Source organism: Nipponia nippon, unplaced genomic scaffold (genome assembly GCF_047370975.1).
Source record: "Nipponia nippon isolate SJK-2023a ecotype South Korea unplaced genomic scaffold, ASM4737097v1 scaffold_3, whole genome shotgun sequence".
Taxonomy (NCBI): domain Eukaryota; kingdom Metazoa; phylum Chordata; class Aves; order Pelecaniformes; family Threskiornithidae; genus Nipponia; species Nipponia nippon.
The window spans coordinates 51,133,837-51,160,741 of NW_028262347.1; the positions used below are offsets into that span (position 1 = coordinate 51,133,837).

Sequence of the window (26,905 nt, forward strand, 5' to 3'; positions counted from 1 at the left end):
GCTCAGTACGCATGGGAAGTAAACATCCATGTCGGAGGTAGCCTCCTGATTTCTGTTTTCCTACTTCTATGCTCTGGTGCCTTCCTTTCTAATGTAAGTATTTTCCAGGATTCTAAAATCATAGATGGAAACTGCCTGTCTCTAATTTAGCTTTAGTTACCTCTCATTCAGCCTGAGCCTGTAAGTAGACCAGCCTTGCTCTCTGGGATATTAAAGTCTTAAAAGTTTCTCCTATAGAATCAAGGACTGTATCTTCAATAGCTGCATGGGTTTTTTCTTTAGCAGGCTCAGTGGGTTTTTACATTTAGGACCTCTTGGTCTTGGTTCAGAGGTGGAGCAGAAAGCAAGTTCTCTTTAACGACAGTGTTGAGAAAGAAAAAGAGACTAGAGTTTTATTTGTGAATAAAACCTAAGGGCGTTCAAAGAAGATCTCCAAAATATGAAGTTGCTACTTACCTACAAAAACTGCACAATCTGTGATCAATACTAACTGGGATTCAAGGACACTACAGCCACCAGAGGACTAACGTTTTACAATTCAAAGATGCAAGTTGAAAGAACTCAGACATTAGCTGTACGGTTCAGACACAGCATATGTCCTAGTTTCTACCCAAGCTTTCATGAACTCAGGTTTCCTTTTATTAGTCCTCCATAAGGCATTAACCTTGCTCTTTCTCAATAAGACGTTAACAATATTTACCTTCTTGACAAACAGTTCACAGTTTCAGTTATGGTAGATGTTACCTACGTGACCTGTGTGCATGCCGAGTATCTGATTTCACTGCAGACTAAGTGTAAATCCACTCACCTACCTGTCCCACGGGCAAGGCAGGTACTTAGTATTTCAAGCCACCAGAAGGGAAGAGTGACCAGAGTCTCCCTCAGCCTGGGACTGGACCAGGGTCTCCATCTAAAGGTACATTCGTGTAAATACTGGCTAACTGGTATCTATGTAAGTCTGCACTAATTGTTCTAAAAAACAGCATTATTTTATACTCAGCGGCCTGCTGATTCATGATGAGACAAATAAGCTATGCAACAAAAACCTGAACAATGTCATATCTAAAAATAGCCAGCAGTTCAGACCAGTGCAGTAATAGCACCGTAATATTGGTACTAATTACAGGCCAACAATTGCAGACCTTAGAGCTAAGAGCAGATTTCTGAAACAAGCCCGAACAAGATGTACTCATAAAGACAAAACACTGTGGGATGCTATCATGAAGATGGCCGCATCAGATCAGCCTCATACTGAGATGCAAGGAGAACCTCTTAAATCATTAGTAAAGCTGCAGCATCTCATTATTTTTAATAGCTCTTGATATGAACACCAGTGCCAAAGTACCTACAACTCTCCCTACTCAGTAATCTCCAGGGTTCAACACTGGGCTCCACAAAGCTAGACCTTCATTTACAGGGTCAGGCAGGCTAAAACAAATGCACAATTAGTAACTCGCAGCACACCTTCTTCCCCAGCTTCACCTGCCACATCTGGGATCAGCTTCCCAGAGCTGTTCATTAACCACCACCTGAGCTTCAGCAAGCGCAGGTCAGCATGACCCCCACGAATTCAACAAAGGAAAGGTTTGTAAGTGCCCATTAGCACTCTTTTCATAAGAGGTGAGGGGAAGAGAGCTGGGAGTATCATGGGCAAGCAGAAAGCCTGCAAGGGAGGCTCCAATAGACGAAGGGAAATCAAGGATGGGAGAGAATGTCAAAGTGTGTTTGCCAGGAGACTAGGGAAAGAAGGTGCACCTAAAACACAAGAGAACTGTCAGCTCTCTCAGAGGAGGAGGAAGAGGAAAATCAAAGGCTGGGCAAGAAGAAAGTGAGAAATCATGTCCTGAAACAAGGAAGCTTCTACAGTGCCCAGCTGCTCTCCTGCCTTGGTAACTGAGAGACAGCACAGGGCACACCAGCTAGTCACAACCACCGTCTCTTCTGAAGCTGGTGCAACTTCACCATGCTGGGTGAGCATGCACGCACTGGCTTCCCAGCAACCCCCCCGGGAAGAAGCACATCTTAGCGCACACTTGTTTTTTGGCTGCCCACACTTCTCACTTCCATCCTCGCTCTCAGGAGCGGCAAAATAAAGCCTGTGTTGGAAAGCCACATACTTACACCTAGGTGAGCAGGACCTGCCATGCTTCCCAGGACTGCAAAACATGTCCTGGACTTCTACCTGTCCTTGCAGGGAACTTGATCAGAGCATACCACAACAGCAGTACTTTTGACGGACACTGAAGGGTAGGGAAAAAAGGACAATGATTAAACAAAATGATTGTATCATTCAACTGAATGAAGAAAATGGCATTTGCCGTTGTTACTCATCTAACATTCCAACTGTGTTTTTCCTATTTTATAATGTCATTTCTCAGTCCCTGTACCCTGCATTTCTACAAAGGCATTACTGTGGGATCATCAGACTCCCAGAGTTATCAAACTTTTCTAAAGTTATCTTAAATGCATCAGAAAATTACAGGGTACAATTTTACAGAAGGGAAAATGAGACACAGAAATATCAGTGCCATAATATTGACCAATTTTGGTTTCATTTTGCACAGAACTTCTCACTTTTAGAGCACTTAATACATTCAAAGTGCACCTCTAATTGATATGGCTTCCAGTTGCATCGCTCAGTTCTTCCACACAAATTTTCTAAGGAGACAAAAAGTTCTCTGATGAGCAGGAGTAAAGTCTGGCTTCCTGAACTCTTGTGTCTTAGAGCTGGGAAGCCTTGGTGTTTGTGAGCCCTGACTGAAGCTCTTCCAAGACTTTTCCCAGAACTGAGACTTCCACTCATCTGCCTTTTGGGGCCAAACCTAGTGGTCTAGGGCTAACTGCCCACACACAAAAAAAGGAAACGTCCTTTTCCTCCCCCTTCCAGGCTAGGCACACCAGCACGCCTCTCAGGAGTGAGGGATCTTGTGCCTAGCTGCCCTCAGAGGAATATAAACTAAATATAAATCAGCACTACCTGGGGACTTTCTTAACCCATACACAAGCAAGGGGTAAGGGATGGAAGAGATATCTGTGTTTCTGGATTTGTGCTTTGGAGCAGAGGGGAGTCTGAAGGCAAATCTGGGAGCTGAGTCCCTTCCCCAAGCCCGGAGTCAGGAGGCAAATCAGCTGCAGTCACGCGCCATATCCTTCATTCCTTGCAAGAACCAAAACCCTTTCTTCTTGCTCGCAAGAGACCAGGTCCTTGCAGCCTGACAGCCTACTCTCAAAGACCAGCAAACAAACAAGACCAAACTATTTTCCTAATTACGCCGTCAAAGTGGAGGAACCCTTTTTGTCCCCTCAAATTCTAGACAAAGAACTCAGCCTAAGTCAGGTATTCAGCATTATCATCTCTGCTCAGACACTTAAAGGGTTGCAAAGTTACCACCACGGGAATGCAAGCCTTCCAACGTGCTATTACACCTCTCGTAATTTTATAATGAATCCCACACTGGTGCTAAAGGACCCAGTGTCTGGATCAGCACGACCAGATGAACTTATCACCTGCCAGTAGGAAAATAACAATACCAATGTTCAAAGCCTTTAGCTCTCCTAGAGAAAATATGAAATGGAATCTCTGTACATTTGAAGGCTAAGGAATCGTAGATAAATGAAGAAAGCAGGTTTTTTGGTCAGTCTCCATTTTTAATTCTGCTGTTTGCCTCAAAATATCACTTCTTCAGAATCTAACTATATTGGCACTCTCCAAAATCAGAAAAGAAATAGATTATAATTAGACCTAGTCATAAATATTAAAAAAGTAGATAAATAATGAATAAATGCTTATTTTACCTCCCTTCCTGTGCCCACTAAAATTTGAAACAGGCCTAGTAGTCCTTTCTGTATTATGTTTAATAGGCTTTTTTCCACAACATGAGTTTAAAACAGTACATTTGACTTCTGCTCGTGGAAAATTTTTGGCCCATCACATATATTTTGGCATATACCAAAAACAAAACCGGAAATTGCCAGTGAAAGTCATGCTTCAATTAAAGATATTTTTGCTTACAAAGTAGAATATTTACACCCTGTAAATGGGACCAGAGCCATTTTCCTTTTGAGCAATGTCCTGCAAACGTTCTTGCACCTGTGTGACTTTATTTGCATGAATTTAGTGTGGTAATTCTCACAACTATAAGTTACTTACACGGTGAGACAGATGTGAAATCTGTTTCTTGGATAGTGCAGAACACAGCATCTGCATGTAATAAGCATGATTAAAAAGAAACTGCTACATCATTATTTTTGGCATTGAAAGTTTTCTGGAAGCATTTGCTCCAAGTGGAAAGAAGATCCCTTCTGCTTCGTTACTGAAGACTGACCTGGGCATCAGGAGACTGGAATCCTATTTCTAGATAAGAAATGAACTTTCTTTGTAACCTTAGATTAGTCCTTCCAGAAGATTTGGCTTTCTGCTTGTTCAGCGTGTTCCCTCCCTAAATACAAGGCAGAACTCCTTGCTTCTGAAGCACTCGGTGTATTAAGCTACAATAAGGACCATACATAAAACAAAACCTCAAGAAAACATAACATATGCACTGTCCTTTTGATCAGCCTTTATTTCATTCCTAAGAGAGATAAGAAGAAGTAAGTGGGATATCATTTACTGGAAACCTACTTGTGCATTTTTTAAGGATTTGTCACAAATTTCCATTTCTAAAAATAAACTGTTCAGAAAATGCTTCATTTGCAGAAATCTTAATCTGAAAGGAAAAAAATGGGAATGCTCAACCTGTCCTGTTTTGACACATACAAAAACCAGAAATGACTCTACATTTCAAATACACTATAAGATTAGGAAAACAAAAGAAGTCACAACAAAATTACCTTTTCATCGATCTGATCTCAACTCTCCCCTTTCTTCTAAGACAATTGATTTATCAACATTTGGAAACTAGTATTTCAGTTCATTTTGTATTTGATAAATACACCGAAATGTCAAAACCTCTTGCAGAGCAGCAGGACCATTTGATGCTGAGGACTACATGGTACCGAGCTCTGCCCTCCAAGATCAGTAACAAAATTCAGAAAAATTTCATTGCAGAGTTTTGCAAACTAAGAGCTTTGTTTGGCTTTACTTCATTACACTGTTCATTACACATTCGCATCACAGATTACTAAATTCTGCCCAAACTGCTTGAAGTCTGCAAACTCCCTGAAATAAGATGGGCTTGATCTGTGAAAGTCCGGCTCAACTGGAGCTTCAGGGAGAGTTTTGCAGCACATGGTAAAATAGGTTTTAGTCCAAAGAAATTTTTGATCTCCTTGATCCTAACAATTGTCTTTGTTTTATCTCAGCATGATTTTTTTTTTTTTTTTTTCTTCCAGCGTGGTTAGTCTCACTGATAGCACCCAATCACAGGAAAGCCAGTCACTAGCCAAGAACTCTTGCCTAGCACCAACAGAAGGTGGAAAATGTGCAAGAAGGTTCAGCTGCCTTTCGGCTTCCCCATCCTCAGGGTTCATGTGGGTCTCAGCATAAATTACAGCAGTAATTGCCTTCTGGCTGCCACCACTCCTAGCAGGCTGCTCCAGGCACATGAGCAGCTCCTTGCGCTCAGCTGATGGGTGGGGATGACTTTAGAGAAAACAATTCCATCACTTCTGGTTTTGTGCTCATATCCTAACACAGATAATCTTCCTGTGCCTTAGTAGGCTGAAATTAGAGCTACGAATATAACGGTGATGTTGCTGAAATAACAGGAAGAAAATGTATGCCATGATTTTTCCTTGTATGCCAGAATCACTGATGGAAGAGAATGTGATCTTACCTTAGCTGGATACGGGACTTCGGCCATACCCTGCCTGTACATCCCATACAGAACTGCCTGCAGAAATCATCTCCCAGGCACACGAGGGGACTCACAGCTGGTGGAGTAAGAAATGTGATTTATGGAACATAAACACCATATGGCACAATTTCCTCTCGTTTCATTCCACTTCATACCTTGTAGTTGAAAAAATATCATGTGCTACCCAGTTTATTGGAGGGGAGGCAGGTTACAGTAATAGCAGAGACTAGCCCATCAAATCAGCATTCCCTCACTTCAATTAATAAATGTAAAGAGATACCAATCCGTGACCAGGATGGAAGATAAAAACTGAATTGAAAAACATCATGGAGAAACGTGGCATTCCCCTGTCAAAGGAGAATTTATTTATAAAGCAGGGAAACAATTTACAAGCTGTTCAAAATAGTCTGTGCAACCAGAAATTAATATAGTGAGATCCACATACAAGCCCAGCAATACAGTCAGAATCTCTGCCCCTTTTATTCATGATGGAAACTCTTGAGAAGTGCATCACTGCAGGGTTGACAGGTCTTTCACCTCCATGAGAGGACATGCTTTGATACACCTGAAACTTAGGACCTAGTGAGGAGGTTGTAGCCAGGTGGGGGGTCGGTCTCTTCTGCCAAGTAACAAGCAATAGGACAAGAGGAAATGGCCTCAATTTGCACCAGGGGAGGTTTAGATTAGATATTAGGAAAAATCTCTTCACCAGAAGCATTGTCAAGCATTGGAACAGGCTGCCCAGGGAAGTGGTTGCATCTCCATCCCTGGAGGTATTTAAAAGATGTGTGGATGTGGTGCTTAGGGACATGGTTTAGTGGTGGACTTGGCAGCGCTAGGTTGATGGCTGAACTCAATGATCTTAAAGGTCTTTTCCAACCAAAATGATTCTATGACATCAGCGTGGATTAAGTGTTATTTTGCAGAGGTGAAGCGAACATTTTTATCAGTGAAGTGCAGAAATGTTCCGAATTCCCTAAAAGAACATTTGTGGGAGGAAACAGGGCCAGGTGGTGGGAAATTATTGGAAATTAGTATTTCCATGGTTCTTTGGAAACTGGGAGAGAAGCAACTTGTCCCAGGCATCACCAGAAGTGTGCGGCAGAACCAGGAAGGGAATTTCCATTTTCAGACTAGTAGCACGTCTCTGTTTAACTCCAAAAGTAACTTGCCTCTTTGGTGCTCTGGAGCGTGCCCCCGGCACAAGCGAGGCGGTCTCAGGTGGCCCAGGCAGAGAGAACCAATACACCTCAAGTACACCCTGGCAGGCTGTTGGGAGGGCAGCTGTGCGGCTGCAAGGGCTGGCAAGTCAAAGCCATGCTGGGATGTTCACTGTGCCACCCTCCCTTCGCCTCCCGCCTCTCCTGTCACCTAGAGACACAGGTTATGACCAGCATGGGAAATCTGTCATTATTTATGTCACTTGCCTGGAGCAGTGGGAAGAATTCTAAAACAAGCCACTAAGCACTGAATTCCAACTTATTTGTCTTTTTTTATTTTAATTTATTACGATTAATGACTTCAACTCTCCATCTCAGTACAAAGACGCAGCAAAGCCTGGTACAGTCTCCTTAATGGAAATGCAGAGCTGAACAACATGTTTGACAATTAGCAAATCCCCCAGTAAAGGGTCTGACTCTTACTGGAATGAAACAATTACTGTTAGATGTTATTATTTATTAGTTATAACACAGCGGCACTTTCAGTCTAGGGCAAGACCCCACTGTGCCTGGCACAATACAAGCACTGAACAGAATACATAATCCAAGCGGTTCTTTGCAGAGCCATGGCCTTATGCCTGATCCTAGTGATGCTCTTTAAAACATGCAAGCAAAAATGATATCTATATTAAAATTAGCAACGGTAACAGCCGCAGTTATTCCTCCTATCAGGAGGAACACAGGTCACTTGGTTTGGGAGTGCCATCCCTCCTTCCCCCATCAGTGCTGCAAGGAGCTCACCCTGCCCCAAAGATGGGAATACAGGAGGAGAGCATCACAGCTGGTGCACAGGCTTTCGCTTCTGGCAGACCATGCTGGAAGAGCAAAGCAGGACTTGTCCCCTCTCCCACCTCCAAGGCAACTGCCTTTTGAAAAGGCAAGGGCAGCCCCTGACTCGTGCTAGCCTGAGAGAGGAAAGAGGATAATACTCAGAAACAAACCACAGACAAGCAACAGCCCCCTGTCCTCACTTGGAAAACCTGAGCTGGCCTTTGAAATATTGCACAATCCGTCAGCATGGGATGTAACCAAGAGCACAGGTTTCAACTAAGAGAGGGAACATGGATGCTGAGCCTTGGAGAAGACAGCTCTACCCAACTGCGGGACACTTTCCTTAGGCAGCTCACGGAGGCTTCATTGCTGAAGCGATTTACACTTAGACATGAAAAGAATCACATAAATACCATAGGGAAATTCATAATGGATTCACAGTGATAAAGAATATGATCCAACAGGCTTTCCCTGTCTCTTAACATGTGTCCCCTGAAGATGAACACTTACCTTTTAAAGTATCACTGTGCTCCAAAGCCTGCTGAAGCCTCTAGAAAGGCAAAATTCAACAGGGCTTCAAATGAGGCCATAAATTTGAGGAAAGGGGCATGGGTTTTTTTTAATTCATTTAAACAATAAAAAACTAACTATAGATTTTCCCAGTAAATTTTATAGATCTGTTGCAACCATTTATACATTTTGCCATAAGCCCCAGCATATTCCTACAAGCCAGGTGCTGCAAAGCTTTTGCTTTTTGCCCTGAAGGTTTTTGAAGATATTTATATACAAGCTTGGCAATACCGATTAATGTGGTAGCTGCAGAAAGGTAAGTGTCCTTATTTTTTCCCCATAGCAAAACTAAAACATTTAGTAACTTTGCTTCAAGATATCTAAAATCTATCAGTTTGTAAAGGCAAAAGGAACATGGAATGGAATCTGATCTAGAAACTATATAAAAAAAGAAAGTAACCAAAACACTTTCATTAGTGTCACATCACTAATGCAATCACATTGCAATATTCCAATTTTGAAGAAATGTGAATTTTTTTCTCAGAGCACGTATGCTATTATTTTCCATCGTGTGTACATGTGCACAACTTTAAGCTCAGCTGTGCATGGAAGTAAGGGTGTGAGGCAGAGGTCTGTTTTCCAAGGTAATGAAATCCAACCCAGGCCACTACACAGAGACACACCTATAAAAGCAATAGTCATAAAACTGAAAAAAAAAAAAGGAAATAAATCACTTTATATAATTTGGTATTTTAAAGTAAAAGAACCAATCAAATTTCTTCAAGGTTTTGGGTACCTTCATGGGCTACTGTGGGGGAAAACCCCCCCAAAGACCCAACGCCCCCAAACCCAAGAATACTCTAGAAATAGGAGATTAAGAATGAAGTATGACAGGTGCTATGGAAGTGTTCAGACTGGTAAATTTTAAGCGCATACAGTTACGACTACTTTCTGGAAATTGTTTATCTAGAAGGCACAAAAGGGTCAAAGGACCATGAGAATGGATGATCTGGAAGGATCAAAGTGACCATATTTTTTGTTTCCGTTCTTCCCACTAAGGAAAACTGCAGAGAAAGTTTTGCCAGTGACATGGAATACAAAATCTCTATTATTAGCAACATCAACTAAATCCTACCCCTCCAAAAGGTGGATGCCATTCTTTCTTCTGTATTTGTCCTCTTACAAACTTCTCTCTTTCTGCCTCCTGTTTAGTAAGTGCCAGAATTAGTTGGCCAAGTCATCTTGGCTACATGTAACACTGCCTGAAGCCTGTAACCAGAAAGCAAGAGGAAACCAGTGGTTTTTTCAGCTCAGGACTGGTGTAAATTTGCAAGGCCTGAGTGGATGAGACTTTGTGTTATGTTTTAAACTTTCCAGAAGAGGGCTACACATGCAAGTGGGTGTCAGAGGTAGAAATGTCATCATTTCAGTCATCTCCCTTATCTACCTTTTTCCTATCCCAACGGAAAAAAGAGCAAATTTTGACAGTAGTGCCAGATCATCTCATCCAATTCTGTATCTCAGAAAGACAGACACCACCAGCTAGGACACAGTCACACAAAGGCTTTTCCCTACACATGCTCCAGGCAGCCAGCATCGAAGGCAGTAAGAAAAACTGCTGCAGTGAAAGCCCTACTTAAGCTTTTATGTTTATCTGTTAGTGGATTCCTTTCTTTTTCTTGTGTATTTTCTTACAAGGCTAAAAATACTTCAGCAGTGAAAGCCATTAATAATGGAGATAACTGCGTTGCGGGATTTGGTGCCAAGTTAACTGTTTAAAAGAAGTAACAGCAAAACAAGGGTCTGGTTAACACTGCATCCCCTGTTGGACTCAAAATAGCACCTAATTAACACAACAGGGGCAAAATAAGGGTTTGCGTTAAACACCGTGCTGATGCAGTCTACCAACTTTTCTGACAAACAACTGCTCCACTTTTCGCTGTTTTCCAGTTCACAGAAGCACAGACATTTCAGGCCAGCAAAGACCACAGCCCACAGCTCTGATCTCCTGCACCATACGGGACACAGAAGTCACCCAGAAATCCCTGCAGTGAAGAGAAGACTTCTGAGCCTCGTGAGCAAACACTGACCTCAGGAGTTTGTAGATTAAATAAATCCCAGGCCTGGTTATGGTTTGCACTAAGGCTGGCCTACATCCATTCAAGGCTTTTTTTGCCCCACTAGGATAGACTGGAGATGCAAGAATAAAGTCCTGTCCCTCTTGGGAAGGCATCTCTCACACTTTGTGTCTCAACCTCTTGCTCTCTTAAATGTAATTCACTCTTCAGCACAGGTTCTCTGAGGTGCATAAGTGGGAGGAGAAGGTGAAACTCCCAGTACGCTGCTACTTGTGACTTAAATCATTACGTGAATCTCAACCTTGAGCAGTAGAAGGCTAGAGAATAACCCAGCATACCTCTAGCCCCAGGAGCGGTATCAATGGACGCATAGTTTTATGGACAAGGCTCCAAAGCCGGAGAGGAGCTGATGCCTTTCAGATGGAGTGACTGACAAAACCTGAACTGAACTGGATGTAAATGCTACCGTCTCAGACTTCTCAACAGGAACCATGTTAAGTCAGAGGAAGCCAAGAGCAACTGCTCACTGGTATTTGCAATGGTAATGCTATTATAATGCTTTACTTCAAGAAGTTCAAAATCCAAGCATAAGTCAGCCTAGTTTCTCTCCAAGGATTTAACAGCCTCCCTTTACCTTTATGTTTTTAACACATACGCTGCATTGTCAATTATTATGGTTAATTATCCCTTTTTGTGGATTTGGGATCCTATTTCCTAAATCTCCTCCTACTAAGAAAACTAATGGATGACATAAGAAAGAACCGAGACCTTGCAGTATCCTTTCTTCCAAGGCAGATGTGGGAGAGCCCTAGCACACATCATCCACACCACTGGATAAGGACTCCCTGCTACAGGTGCTGTGCACTGCCTCTACTCTTATCCCAAAAAATCCTGAGATCCTTCTAGAGGCAGGGAACTACATACACCTATACATCAGTGGATGAAACCTTCAGACGCTGAGTCCAACATGGAAGGCAAGCCCAAGTCTCACCGTCTGCTGGCCCACAGTCACACATGCACACACCTGGAGAAAACCACTAACCTACCCCATACAGCCATATTCTGGAACAACTGAATTCCCCGGTTATTGCCACCCAATACACAGAGTAAGAGTGAGAGTTCCCTGAACAGCAGGTGGCTTAAGATACCTTAGCCCGTGCATTTAATCCCTGAGTGGCTATCTTTAAAACAAGGGCATGGTGACGTATCATTTTGTGGAACCTGAGCTTTCTGCAGTCTTCTGGCAGGATCACCTGGTCCTGTCAGGACACTGTCCTGTATGGCCCCGTAAGAGAGCTGCATTCAAAGAAATAGAAGTGTTGGAATGAGTGCAAAATACCACCACAGTATGCTCAATAAATACATCAGTCATTAAATACTTGAGTTCAGTTTATCAAAGAGGATAGATGAACCAACAAAAATGAGTTTGTTCTAGGAGCCTTTCTACCTGTGGTGCTCCCAACAGAGGTTCATTGCTTCCCAATACGGCATTGCACTGCATGGACAGATCCTGCCAGGCACTGAGCTGTATGGACACTACACACACTAATTACAGCAACATCTAACTAGGAGGAAACGGTCCCTGGGGTCCCACCACGGAGCAGAGAAGGGAGGGCACAGCCTTGCTATTGTTCAAGCATTAGGAAGAAGCCTTCTTCTGCAGTACCCCTGAGGTGCTCGAGGTTTTCACCAACAGGCTGTAGCCTGACGCTTAGATACTGATAATAAGAAAGAAGTCTCACAGTCCCAGGAGAAATCCAGTCATACACATCCCCTTTACCTCATCATTTGAACTATCTTCTGCATATTTATCTACACAACTTATAGGCTGTAAACAGTCTTCTTTTAAATAGAGTGTAAATTGTCTTATTTACACCATTGCATGGTGGCTTTTGTATATTTAAAAGCCCTTTGATTACCATTGGTGATTAGATGGCTGACCTGGGCTGTCCCTGTCTTAGATTCAGCTACCTGAAGTTAGGCAAGGAGCACCCCGAGCCAGGCAGTCAGTCCCAAACCACACTGCAACAGAGCAGGAATTGCCACTGGGCAGCTCAAATCCCAACATTTTGCTGCTTTGCATATACAGAAAAAAAAATACTATACATTTTTTAAAACCTGTTTTGCTTGTCTCTTTGTTTTCTACTGCTGGTGTTCTTTCCCAATTCAGTTTTCCCAGTTCTTACTCACCTAATGCCAGCTGCTTTCTGTCCTCTGTATGCATATGTTGCTCACATAAACTATTTCTATCCCTCTTTAGGTTTGCTTATAAAAAACAGCCTCATCCTACCCACGAAATGCATTTACTATGATAACCATGCAGTCAGGGGATAATCATGTGAAATAACTCGTTCCACTCTCAATTAGTGTCTTCTGTCCCTCACAAGAACACCTCCACCCAGGAAGTGCCAGGTTATTGCACTGCCAACTGCTATTCAGAATCTAGAGTCATTAAATCCAGAAATATGTTCTTATTCTGAAGAAATTTCATGTTGTCTTCTCTTATAGTCAATACAATAAGAATACACATACAGTGTGGAGTATCTTGGCTACTACATCAGAAAGGAAAACCATATTACATTTAAAGGAAGGAAGGTGACAACTCTCAGTGATTTTAATCCATTTTAAAAATTAGTACTAGATAAAACATGCTAGGACCTTTGACAAATTTGTTGCTCACTTATACCACTGCATTCTGTATGTGGGCATTCAAGTCAGCACCAGTGAAACTGGTCTCCTGGCCAATTTTTCAAAAACATATGATAATAGATTCATAAACTGAGTCAACTGCTAACTTGAGCAACAAATGCTCAGAACTAGCCCTTGTAAAACAAGAGATGACTGAGGAACATGACAGATATATTTGGAACATTGTAAATGCAAGTTTTTCTCCGTTTTTCCAAACGGAAGGAAAATTGTGAGGTACATGAAGCCAAACGACTGCGTTTACCAGCAAGTGCTGCAAACAAGGACTACAGAAATGCTGATTGACCTATTTTCTGATCTTGCATGAGCTTCAAAAGTAAAATAACTCCAGTAAATACTGGTATTATCACATACAGCTCATGTCATCTAATTAATCACGGGTAGTTATTACTGCCAAACTCTTGACAGTCAGGATGCAAACACAATCCATCCTACGTTAACAGTCACCTCTGCAGGCTGACTACTACTTGTTTAGCACATACACAATACAGCTTGCTGTCATGGAGGCAAAGAAGGGCCTCTGTAAGAGGGCACAAGACACAATCAAACTAAAAAGTGTTTGAGCATCTGGAGAACATCTTTACTCCTAGATCGTGACCACAGCAGACTACCTAGTCCTGGCTGGAAAAGCAGATAAAAGCAATATCTAAATACAGCTCAGCTGTACTCAGGAAGCCAACAGTGTTCCCGAAGCAGTCCAGAAGAACAATGTTCTCCCAGCAAGGCGAGAAAGGTTAAGTAGGTACCATTAACTTGGCGAGGTAGATGGTTTCTGCCTTGATGTAGCGCCTTAGGAGTCATCCTCCAGAGAGGAACGGAAGTGCGAGCTGAGCAGCAAGGACCTGAACAGCACTGAAATCAGACTAGAGGGCTGCTTCTGTTTCTGGAAGTGCAATCCAGCAGTGGTCCGTCTCCTAAAGACAGCCCGCGAGCCTTCCTTAAAACCAGACCCCTCCTCCTCCTTCTCCTCTGTGAAGGCAAAGCCTCTCGCGCTGCAGGAGCACTGCACTGAGCCGAGACGGCAGGTCTGCCAGCGACCAGCCTACTCACCCCAGCTGTCCAGGATGGACAGAAGGTACAGGAGGGCATGTGGTACCTACATTTTTTCTGAAGGCTGCCCCTTCTGAGCAAAGATGCATGGGCAATGTTTCTAGGCTGAATTTTGACAGCTGAATATTAGCAAAAAGGCTGGAGACCTCATAAGAATACACAGGAACCAGAAACTGCAGGGAGGAGTTGGGTTTGCCCTTTTTCCAGTTATGCACTTTTTCTTTACTGACTTCATTAAAAAGTCTATAAAAAGATGTAAACCGGTTTGCATTTCCCTTGCAAGATTAGTAAGGCCAGCGAGGGACAGATAAACCCCTTGCTCCTCCTCTCTATACAACCACACACAATCAAGTTTAAAGTTCAACAGACATGAGTTTTTAGAGATTGCAGATGCCCTAAGCTCTCCCAGGGAGAGAACAGCCATGTCTCATTGTCAGACTATTATAAATAAGAGCAAAAGAATAAACCAAGTAATTTAGCTAATGCACTTCTTATCAAACAAAAGAGTAAAGCAATCTTCATTGCTTCTGCACTGCAGAGCAAGCTTCTCTGAAGGACTGCAACCACCAGCTTGCCTTTTTTTCATTTTTATAATGGTATTTTTGCCAAAATATTCTAGATCTTTTATTCACGGCCAGTTCATTCCTGCTTTCTGCATTAGCTGCATCCAAGAGGCACGCTACGCATAGCCCTACTACACCCAGTTGCAACCGTTTTTGGCGCTGCAGGTTGTGTTAGCTGTATCTTGAGGACACAGCATGCACTCCCTGCTGCACCGAGTACAAGGCACGTGCTGGCTCCTACCTCACACCCATCTTCAGTCAGGCCTGGGTTATACTGTGCACAGACATCCCTCTGCCATGCCGGGCACCTGTGCGCTGTACACAGCTCACCGGCGTGATACATGGTCTCCTTGAGCAGCCGAACCCAGCACAAGGCAACACGGAGCAGGAGAGGGGCTGCAGCCCCGTACTGCTGCTGAGGATATTTCAGACAACAACGCTGCTCCTTCTCCTCACTCCCGCTACAAAACTTACAGATGTGGCTTAGTGCTGTGGCCCTTCCCTGTTCACACAACCAGCAAGCGGCCCATCGCATCATCCAACACATGGTGCCTCTCTGCTGGGAAAAAATTACGCTGCGCTTGTACATGAGGTTTCTGATGGCTGCCGGTACTTCCCATGCTCCCATGTTTAGCTGTAGGGATGTCCTTTATTCACTGGAGCCTGCAAAGAGGCTTACTACTAGCTATGAATTTGCCCCTGTCTACCCCCTCCTTCCATGCACCGTGACCCAGGTAGTTTCAGAGAAGTCTGCTGGGGAAGCCACGCAGCAGGAGGCGGCACAGGAGGGAGTGCCTGGTCCCCTCCCGCACCACCTCGCAAAAGCAGGCGTGCTGGGAGATGGGGAGATGTCCTCCAGAGAGCGGGGAGAAGCTTCTTCTATGGTCACGCTAAAGGGATTTAAAAGCCTGCTCCTCCTGAGGTTACTGGGAGTTTTGCTCTCAATTTTCAGTGTTTGAATCTTACCCTGTTTAGGGAGGGTCACCTAACTATTAGATAGACCACTCCTTTTTCAACACAAAATGGAAACCCTGAAGCACACATAAAAAAGGCTTTTTTTTAAAAAAAAAAAAAAGTCTAACATTCAAAAGGAATTAGATAACAGCTATAATGGCCTCACCTACTCCTGATCCTTTCTGCTGCCAGAATGTTTTGTGTAATAAATCATGAGAGCACTACATTACTCCAAAGCTAAAAACGGAGCAGCGTAAGGAGGCAGCACAGAGCTCTGCACACAGAATAGAGAGTCGTATTTGATAACATCTGCACTCAGTCTGATTTTAAGTTTCCTCAGGTGGGATAATGAACCTAAATGAGGAAGGAAAGGTTCACGGGGTGATTACAGCACAGGCTGGCTTTTAAGCCTTTTTCCTTTCACCTTCACTTTCCTCACATTTTGATATGGGTTGCATTAGCTCCTGGAAAGGGTTCTGCTTAACAGAACACTGAAGGCATCACTTACATTTCCCCAAAGCCAAGACAGTTGTTGAAGGGTGGTGAGAGAGTGCAGCTGAATGGCAGCATACAATTATCATCTTTCCTCAAATCAGAGGGGTAAGATCAAATAATTTCTTCCAGACCTGGAGAGAGAGCTTCTGAAAAACTGGTCCCACTAGCTGTACAGGGGCTAAAATACTGATTTACAATTTAAAATGAGTAGCAAACACCGATCACAGTGGTGGATTTGATAAGGCAGCTCATTCTTGCTCAGAGCTGACACACTGTTCCGGTTGTATCCCAAAGCCCAGTCCCAGGCACCCTCACTGTAAGTCACGGCTGTCCATGCTGAATAAGTAACCTGGCTAAACGTGACACCCACCTGCCTTTGCTGTGTGAACCAAATGGGTCAGCTGGGCTGCTGCTAGGCAAACGGTTGAATGAAACTATCTCAAAGGTTTATTTGTAACAAGAATAAGAGGTTCTATTATCTCCTAGGGACAACTCTGGATAACGGCCATGAACAGAATTTTTAGGCTTTAAGAACAATTTTAGTTACAATAGCTGAATTTTGTAGATGGCTGAAAAAATAGACCCTGAATACTAGCGCTCGCTTAAATTGGATAAAGCAGTATGTTTCAGCTGTTGACACTGAAAAAGCTTTTGGGACAGATTCATAACAGGGAATCAAAAATAATAAATCAAATGAGATTTTTTTTCCTCAAGAGTCCTACCATCTAGGAACTGAATTTCAGGGAGAATTGAAACTCATGGGGAGCTAATGAAAGTACAGCTGCAGGCTGCTAGTCCAGGGAGTTTTAACACCCACAGCTGCTGGAAAGCACATGGACCAGCTCTCAGATTTCTGGCGTGCTTTACTGCTGCACATTTACCATGTAAATAACCCTGGGTGACGCAAAAACATCTTCAGGGTTCTTTCCATGTCCAGATGGTATTGTTCTTTCTAGGCCAGTCTGCTCGATGTCTGATCTTAAGGCAGCCTGGCAGGCTACTTAGATCTTCCCCTCAGATGTCTCTACATTTTCTTCTGTGACTGATTTACTGGAACAAGAAAAAATGAAAAGCAAAACTCAAAATTGCTACTCGCAGATGTGCATGAACTGCAATTATGCAAAGAAATCAAATGGAGCCACCTCATTAAGAACTGATCAAATATGCGAGTACCTCTTCTAAAAAAAGAGGAGGAAAAAGAAGAACAGTTAATGACTGACATGATTTGAATTAATATATATTAAGGCCAGCAAGACTTATACTTACTTACTTATACTTACCAGCCAGTCTGATCTGCAAAACACCAGCCAAAGAAAGCCTCAGGACTCTTCTGCTTCCACTGAATTATTTTTAAGTCTACACACAGGTGTTCATTAAGCACATCTGTTTAGTCCTGCCATCATCCTGCACTATTCCAGCTTTTATTATTCATTACAGATACAACAAAGGAAGATGATTTCACTGCTCACACCCAGTACTTTTTGTGCCTTTCTCTGCATGCTGTAAAACCAGCTGACTTACAAATGACTTGATCTGCTTTCTGTGGCACTGCTTGGCATTCTGGCCCCACACCAGCACCAAACCGTAATACCTACTGAGGAAAATTTGAGGGACAACTAAAACATACCAGCAGCACTTACCTCACTAGCACTCGCAGTCTGTTTCCCACTCAATTAAATTTCCCTTTTTAGAAATAATTCTGTGTTTCCTGTAATACGTTCTCTGCACTGTTTTCTGTCAGTATCTTAATCAGATTTTAACTCTACAGTGATATAACGAGTTAAGTGTAGCATTTACTCTCCATGTAGGGACCATCATGCTACTTACTTCAGTGCAAAGCATATTAATGTTGCAGAGCACTCTCTCACTTGAACACTTAACAAATAACTGCCAGTTAATACTAAAGCATGGACCATTGGTGATAGCATCATGGTCTAGTTTGGTTTATTTATATAGAGATTGCGTCTGCATGTCCATCTATTTCCAGTAGGCATCCTTCACAACTGTAACCCAAAAAACCCCACCCAAACTCAGAAACCATTTTTAACTTATAAAATGCAATAATTTTCCCATATATCCAGCAAACCAGAATCATTATATCAATTCTCCTCCTCCAGTCACTAATCACCCTAGGAGTATTTCCTCAGTTTTAGTCCCGCTGGGCTTGAAGCCAGACCCAAAATATACTTTGGACCTGAACAAGCAGAAAACTCCAGGGACAAGAAAATTTCCAGGCATGGGCATTGCCCTGGCTGCTAGGGTGGAAATAGGAGATGCAAAACCAAAATGAGACTCCAGGGGCTGATATTCTGTTCTTACCTCAGTCCCAGGCAACCAAATACCATTTCTCATAAACACCATGGTCACGAGGACCATATAAAGGCCCTGGAGGTGGAGCAGTCTCCACTCACAGAGGCTAGAAGGACTCCACAGCTATCAAACCATGACAGAATGACCAGAGAGAACAAACTCTCTAGCTGATCCCAAGTTTTGCACACAGTTTTCAAAGTAAAAATCAACACAAATGGGTAACTTCTTGAGCTAGACTCCAAAGATTCTAAAAAAAAAAATAAAAAAATTTACAATGCTATTCCTCTATAGATGGAGGGGAACAAGAAAGAAAAGAGCCAAAAATTGGAGTTGAGGGAGGGAGGTAGGAGACTGAGGTCTTTCTAGGCACTAAAGAAAAAAAAAAGTTAATTAATTGAGTTCTGGTGCAGGAAGAACATGCAGAGTCTGTAATAAGGATCTCTGCTAGGAGGGGAGGGTTGCTCCTAATTTTTTTCCTATCAGGAAGTCCTGTTTTCTAACATGTGGGGTTTTTTGGTTTGTGGTTGGTTTTTTGTCTGTTTGTTTGTAGGTTTGTTTTTTTGGGGGGGCGGGGAGGGTTGGTACATGCGTGTTCATGATAGGACTTTTTAGCGCCTTAAGCATTGCTTTAATTAAGAGTTGAGCTCTGCAATCTAAGGACCCTGTATCATGCATAACCACGGGCTTAAACAGTATTGAATCGTGAACTCAATCACGTACGTAAAATCCAGAGACAATAGCGAGATTAAACACTATCTCCATTAAGACATGTTTTGCAAAGTGTCTTCTACTGAAGATGTATTTTGATAAAATATGACTTATCTCCATGCTATGGATATCTGGGCTGTTATTCTAAAAATAATTGAACTATTTTTCTTCAGTTCAGGAAGTTTAATCTTATTAAGTGACTGCAAAGCAATGTACAATATTCATAAGCAAGTCATGAAGACTGCAGGCTAATACTGGCACGGTCAACTTGCACAATAAAAGGAGAGATTAAGCCTGTTGTCTTAATTGCACTCGTGTAATCAATTTATTTTGGATACTGAAGAATTGAGCAAAATGGTGCTTTCATTTAATTTAAACACTAACAAAAATTAACATTTGGACTTCTAGCTAAGCAGCCAGAAATTACTTCCACTGCTCATAGTGCAGTGCTCATAGTCTTGCTATAAATAAGTAGCCTAATGACATCCAAACAATCCAATCAGTCAAAACAGGATCACAGAATGAAAAACTATTTTAATTCTCTTGCCATTTTAGCATGCCAGAAGTTAATTAGCAGTATTAACATTTGAGTTTTGAAACCCAAACCCAAGTTGGTTTCAACGACTCTAGACAGTATAAGGCTGCAGAGCAAGGCTAGTCAAAGCAGAATTTCAGTATTTTAAAATACCGAGAAAGTCCCTGAGATTGAAGGCCTTGTTTCAAGAAAATAACCAGGAGATGTTAGATTGTATACTTTTAAAGTTTTTGTCTTCTGGTTTACAGGTCTCAAAATCCTTATTTTCCCAGGTTTTTCTAGAGCTTAAGAAACTAGAAATGGTATTTAAAGGTGAGAACTGAGTGTAATCATCCCAAAAAGAAGTCACTCTCAAACCAGCAGAGTGTAGCAAGCATCCCTGTGAGTGCATGCTGCTAGCAATATAAGCAACCTGTTCAGCTAATATTATATTGAATCCTCATTCAATGCTTACCAAGGGGAAAAAAATTGAATCTTGTAAGAAAATTATTGCATTTAATATTTCACATAACATGATGCACATGATTTACTGATGTATCTCCAGGAGGCTGTAAGAGGAAAAAAGCAGCCCCCATCCCTCCAAGCACTAACTGCAGCATTACTGACAGATCTTAACAGGGAGGGGAGGAGGCGGCTGCCTGCAGTCCCACCTTGGCAAAGTGGGGCCCAGCTTCAAGAAAGGAGGAGGCTTAATAGGGTCTGCTGGCCTGAGCTGGCACAAAAGAGAGTCACCTTTAATTCGAGGCCTAGGCCTTACTGTTCCTCTGGGCTTTTCTGGTTCCCTCAAACTGATTTTTGCAGCTCAGCAGGGATGGAGGCCAGCACCATGGCAGACTTCCGTCCCAAGTGTTTGCTGGAAGGCTATTGGAGCTAATGTTCTCCCTCCTGCCATCATGCAGACAGGCTTTCTACCAAACCAGTGTCAAACACACCCAGAGGAAGTGTCGTGGCAACTGGGTCAAGGTAAAGCACTCCACAGCCAGCTCAGAGAGCTGCAAGTCCACCACAGCCTCCTGGAGGTAGTCTCCACCAATCCAAAGATCGACCCTAAATAGCAAGCTCTGTAGCAGCCAACAAAGAAATCCAACCAGAAAAACTTAATGGGAGATACAGTGGTCAAGCTGAGACTGACAAGACTACAGATTGTGTATACACCAGTTAAACCCTAACTGAGGCTATAAAAAAAAATTAGGGTCAAGTATCTAGTGCACATATGGTCTCTCTAGGCCACTCTACAATTATGAATGCCTGCTTGCATCCAGAGGAAACCCAGGATACTTGTCCAACCACTGAGATCATGGCAATGCCTTTCAGAGGATGTTTTGGATGTCATCTGTTCAACACAGCTCTGTTTTGGCCAGACCATGGGATGGGCTGCCCAGAAAGGCCATAGAGTCTCCATCCTTGGAGATACTCAAAACTCAACAGCAACATACCCAAGACACCTGCTCTAACTGGGCCTGCTTTGAGCAGGAGGTGGGAAGGGAGGCATCCAGAGGTCCTGTCCAACCTACCCAATTCTGTGATTCATCTTTCCCCTAAAACCACCAAGCTGAAACTATGGAAGATGTTAACGTGAAAAATAATGAAGGTGAAGTCAAAGGAGGTTATATTTGGTAGAGTTAAGATATGAAAGAAATCTTAAACTGAAAGTTTTGAGGAAAGACGAGAACAGACAAAGGTTTCGCTAACTCCTGCTCCGCTGTAATCTAGACCAGTCATTCACAGTTCACCATAGGCAGATGCTATTTTAAGAAAGAGGCTTGAAACTTCTAAACTGAGTATAAGTTTTAAACAGCAACAAAAATATTCTGAAGTGCCTTGCGCTTAGTAAATTCTTTTATCTATTAGAGCTAAATTCATCTCATGAGGTCACAGTCCATCCATTAATTTTAGTGCAATTTGGATCACAACCTAAGTAAGTTGGCTGATCAGCCTGTCTCTTCAGTCTCAGCCTTTTGGATAGCCACAGTTGTGACCAAACCTGATTACAAAGAGTCCCTCTCAGGCCACTCCACTTTTAGTGAGGTCCCCATGTTTTTTTCAGGAGGTTAAGCGACTGCATCAATTCATGCATTAAATCATTGATTTCAAAGTGCATTTACTTGCTCCCTGTTGCCCGAGTTCATCCACCTAACTTGCTTTCTTTAACTGTCGCACCTAAATTGCTGCACAGAATATAGAAAGTGCTTGGGTAAAGAGAAACGAGTTGTCATTTAAAAGCTTCATATTCTTTGGAGTGAATTTGGGCTGAGGTATCTAGATCTCTCAATCGTAACAGCTACAGACGGATCAATGCTTTTGCGTCAGAGATAGGACTCCGCTTTCTGACTCCCACTGTTTTGGAAAGTAGACTACCACAATTTCCACTGCCATAGTAATTCACTAAATAAAGGACACTGTATTCAGCAGTGATTATTGAAAGTAAACTTGACAGAAATTTTCCATCAAAGGTATAGATGGAAAATACAGTTTCTGTAAAAATGCAGCGATAATCAAAACAAAATAGATTATAGTTACCTCTGCAGAAGAGAGAGTAGACTGTTTTTGGGAACTTCCATTCAGCAGAAAATTTGCTGTCTTTCTGGGAGCAACAAATATGCTGACTGATTGGTAATTTCCTGACCCCGCTGAACAGTTCACAGGAAACATGGAAACAGGAGAGGAAACGAGCTCTCTCTTTGCAAGCACCCAGAAGGCTATAGAGTGCTACGGAAAAGCTAATGTGGATTTATCAGGGACAGATCGCATCACTCTTCCTCCCATGACAGGATAAAACACCTTTCGGGGCAAGACAGAAGTAGGAGGTGCTCTGTATCTTCAGTTAATATGCAGCTTTTCTATGCTCTTTTACAATACACAACTAGAAAGTGCTTCTCAGCAGTTCCCTGCCAAACAGGAAGGCTGTACTGTCCGATACTCACTTAGGTCTGGACTGAGACAGTGAAACAGAGAACATGCATTTTCTATACACACTACAGACAACAGCTGGAAGGGGCTGCGAGCACATGGCAGGGCAGAATTAGAAGTTAGAGGGATTTGAGAAATCGGTTGGAATGCACTTAAAATAAGATGATAATACAGCATGAACAAATGAAAGAGAAGTTACCAGCTGCACAAATGCAACATGGAGAACGGGTGGATGTGGAGATCAGATAGGGTCACAAATACATGTCTGTGTCATGCTGTTGCAAAAACAAACAGATAAACAAACAATGACACTAAAACAAACTTCACCTTGGATCCCTAAACATTTGTTTCACCTGTAGATGTTAATGCTTCAGCAAGAGTACTGCACCCAGCCTGGGCACCACACTTCTCAGAAAGCACGGGCTACCCCAGGGTGGCCAAAGAACACAGATAATTAAATGTAATGAGAACAGTAGCTGGGGTGGTTGTGTTCAGTGCAGGATTTTTCTACTTCTGTTCTCTGCTACTGCTCAGGATCCCTAAGCGCATTACATCTTCCACATGAGTCCCATTCCCATTACTCATCTTGCATCGCACAGACTGGTCAGGTGAGATTTTCCATATTGCAGCATGAGAAATTTTGTTCTACAGAAACCCCAGTTCCTTCAATAACCACATAGCACTGGTCTCATAGGAAGAATCATTGGGAAGTTACAGCATCAGGAGTAGAACTGAGGCCCTGGGTTCACATCACCCCACTAAAAGCATGGCTGATTTCCTTCTTGCCTACACCCTTTATTTCAATGTACAGCCAGAGCAAAGATGAGGCTATGACTTTCAAGCTGTTCTCTCGGTCCCAGATGACTTGATTGATACAGAAAGGACAGGGAGGCACAGCAGTGGCTCCGTGACATTACAGCTTCTACTGTAAAGTGACAGGGAGAAAAAAAATCAGATTAAAAAAAAAAAAAGAGAGAAGCAAAAGCAGTGTACTTACAGAGACAGCAAAAAAGCCAGCAGAGGGAGAGAGCCAGTGCTAATTGAGGAACTCCCTGCATTTGACAGTCCTTGGGAGTCCAAATGCACTCATGCGCAACTCTTAGCACCAAAAAGAGCTCCAAAAGAAATATAAAAGCATGCCTTTTCTTTTTGTGTTAATTAACGTCAATCAAGCATACAAAAATCAAAAGCAACAGACGTCTTAGAAGGAGCATGGGAACTCACAGGGGCCTGCGCTTGTTTGTTGTACTTCACTAGTACGTCAGAAACTTAAGAGATTCATCACATAGCCTTGACATTTTCCTACAGTGTGATGCTGCAGATACCCGTCTTTTCAGCTCACTAAATGCTTCAGAAACACTATACCTTAAGAGGAGACAAGTAAGAGTGTTGGTTCAGGAATCTCAGCTCCTCAGGCTGAGGGAACATTATGGAACTGTCGGGAGAAGGTAAGTTTACCCCTGACCAGATAGCATAAACCGTCATCATTTCAGTGCCTGTGGGAAACTAAGGCCACCCTGCACTGCCTCAGAAAGTGTTTTTTTATTTACCGTTTCCCATAAAAGATGAAGTTCTTTCACCATGGGTACGATCTCCACAGCAGCGTGTGCCTGCTCTCCCGTCAGAGCCCAGCAGCAGGGCTGGCTGCGCTCCCAGACCGAGGGCAGAGGCATGGTGAGGAAAAGCTCCAGCACCGGCCCAGGAGAGACCTCCGGCTGCTCCCTTCCCCTGAAGCCCAGCCACCGCCACCAGCCCAGCTTCGTGTGCGTGCCCGAGCTCCCCTGCCCGGCGCCAGGGGCAGGCAGAGCGTGCTCTGCCCATGCTGCGGCATGGGGCTGGGAGCAGCCTCCCTCCTCCCGCCATGCCATCCTCTCCCTTACATAAGCAAAGGTAACCCAGAGGCCACGGCAGTTTCTGTATGAATACATGTCCTACAAGATATCTGCTGGCTCACAAGCCCTTTTTTGTTTGCTTCAGATACTGCTGCCTGATAAGAAAAGCAGAAGCACTTTAGCCTTGAGAAAGGACAGCGCTTACAAAGGCATCCCCATCACCCAGTCCTTACTGAGGCACCAAACAAAAGCCATCTCTCCTTCAGTTTGCCACGGGGGCCAAAGGGAAGGGTTTCAACCTTCATCGTAAACCAGCATATTTAATACATAGTTGTCAGCAGCACACTTCTGGTCAACTACATGAAATTAATTCATTATTGATTTTCTATTTGGAGGATCATTCTAAAGACAAATGAGGGATGAATCATGAAATAAAAAAAGGTAACACTGGCAAATTTTATACACAAATCTCTTTCTCATGGTGTTTTGCAGGATAATGCACAACCATATGAAGTTTTTATGGCTATAGGTTGAATATGTGTTCCATTGGGCATGGGAGACAGAGGGAGACCACAAGGCTTTTTGCCCCTTCCTCCCCAGCAACCAAAGCACGGCTGCTCCTGCAGCATGTGTAGTAGCTACGTGAGCAAAGAGTCCCCCTCCCTTTTGGAGCTCTTTTCCATCCAAGAAAGCCATTCTGTGACTCTCCAACAGCAAGAAATGAATCGGAAACCAGTCTGCATCTGCACAGATGACAGAGGTTTGGGAAGTACGGCTTGAAAGACTACAAAACAGAAAAATAAAAGTGCAAAAAGTACAGGTATTGAGAGAAATCCAGTAATAACCTGCTGGGAGCACACAGATTAACTGGCATGAGATTACGTGCCGTCATTTTCCATCAGTCCTCTCAACCGATTGCAGCATTTGATATATGCAAGCAAGATTCTCAGGCGATGGCAGATGAACACAACTCATTTCTTCCATCATTTGAAAGTCATTAGGATTAGAGTGCTGCATGCGCCACGAGCATCAAATTAAGCACCCATCACAGAATCAATTCCCATCATCCCCTGAGTTTTTGCAAATTAACACTGCAAATTAAGTATTTTAGTGAAAGAACTTTTAATTTGCCTTCTTGGTTAGCAATGATTTAATTATGCCTCCTTTTAAAACACAAGAAGATCAAAAGTTCTCTTTTTTACATAGCTAACAAAGCAATATTTTACTACTCCATGTTGCAATTGCAAAATTATGATGTGAATGTAGAAACTAAAATTCAAATTAAAACTCATATCTCGCTTGTTGTTAAACCTGTTAATAATACTTGCATTAACAAGGATTAGTGCAAACAGTAGGAAAGCACAGTTCACACACAATCAGACATAGCAGGAAAATGGGAAAATGCAGCAGTACCAACTTTTAAATAATTTTATCCATCTGTACTGTAAATCAAAACATTCTCTAACTTCAGGCTCTCAGCCTGCCAAGTGCTACATACATTGCTAGATCACAACATTCAGGAGCGCAACGTGGGCTAAACAAACTTCTATGATATTTTGATTTGTTGACCAAAGATAGATAATCCAGAACACCGTGGCAGTATAAGTACCACCAAGCACGGAACAAACAGGCTCTGTATGTTTGCCAATTCACTTGACTATCATAATCTTTAACATAAAATATAATATTCTGGCTTAGGCTTGCCGGATTTATTTACGGAGGAAGACAGTTAACACTAGGAGAATAAATCTGGGGGATAAGTTTTCTCATTTATTATGCCTCGGAAAGATAGCAAGTCTTTTCGAACTGTTGCCACGTACAAGGAAACATACAGGACGATAAACAGAGAAAGCAGAAAAACACTCCACAGCGTATGGTTTATGTAAATTGAAACAGAAGTCTGTATACGGAAAACGAGAACAAAAAGTAACATTTATTTGATTCTATTCACTTGGAACATAAAGCTGGAATTATAATAGCAGGTGTTCTCAGATATATGTTTGAACGCCAGGAAATTACAATTTTTGTCTACTACAAAGTACGTGTTAGTAATTTAGCTCAAAATGGTGTTAGTATTTCTAGGTCTCCCAAGTCTGCTTTTTTTTCCAGGCCAGTTTATCTTCTGCTACTGCTCCATGTACTGTACACAGAGCATCTTTTACACAGTATGCCACAAAAAAGCTGAAAACCACTAATAAAAACTAGTAAAAGAAAACCTTTTAAAACTGTGATTCTTTCCCCAGATGTTATTACGGATTAACACGACACACACCCCCATAAGTGAAAAAGGAGAGAAGGTAGATGTAAAATATGTGTAATGCTGAACCTATGCATTTCCGAAAAGAGAGACAGCCACAAAGGATTAAATTATTTTCTTGCTGTGCAAAAAAACCCACAAACACTACTGAAAATAGAACTGTATGTTTTTAGCCCCCTCTTATCCCATTCTATGCAGGCCACTTTGGAGC

General features: G+C 42.6%; 1 protein-coding gene across 3 annotated transcripts in view; it reads right to left on the reverse strand.

The window, feature by feature from the left end:
* TMCC3 (transmembrane and coiled-coil domain family 3) overlaps positions 1 to 26,905 on the reverse strand; it is a 143,527-nt gene that overhangs the window by 85,580 nt on the left and 31,042 nt on the right. The window contains exon 1 of one of the 3 annotated variants that reach the window (XM_087766713.1): positions 22,216 to 22,240. The exons of 1 other annotated variant lie outside the window; for it this stretch is intronic. The gene's annotated coding sequence lies outside the window, so the exon portion shown is untranslated. Of the gene's footprint in view, positions 1 to 5,774; positions 5,796 to 22,215; positions 22,241 to 26,905 lie in introns of those variants that run through there. One more of the 3 variants, XM_087766711.1, reaches the window with a different exon arrangement.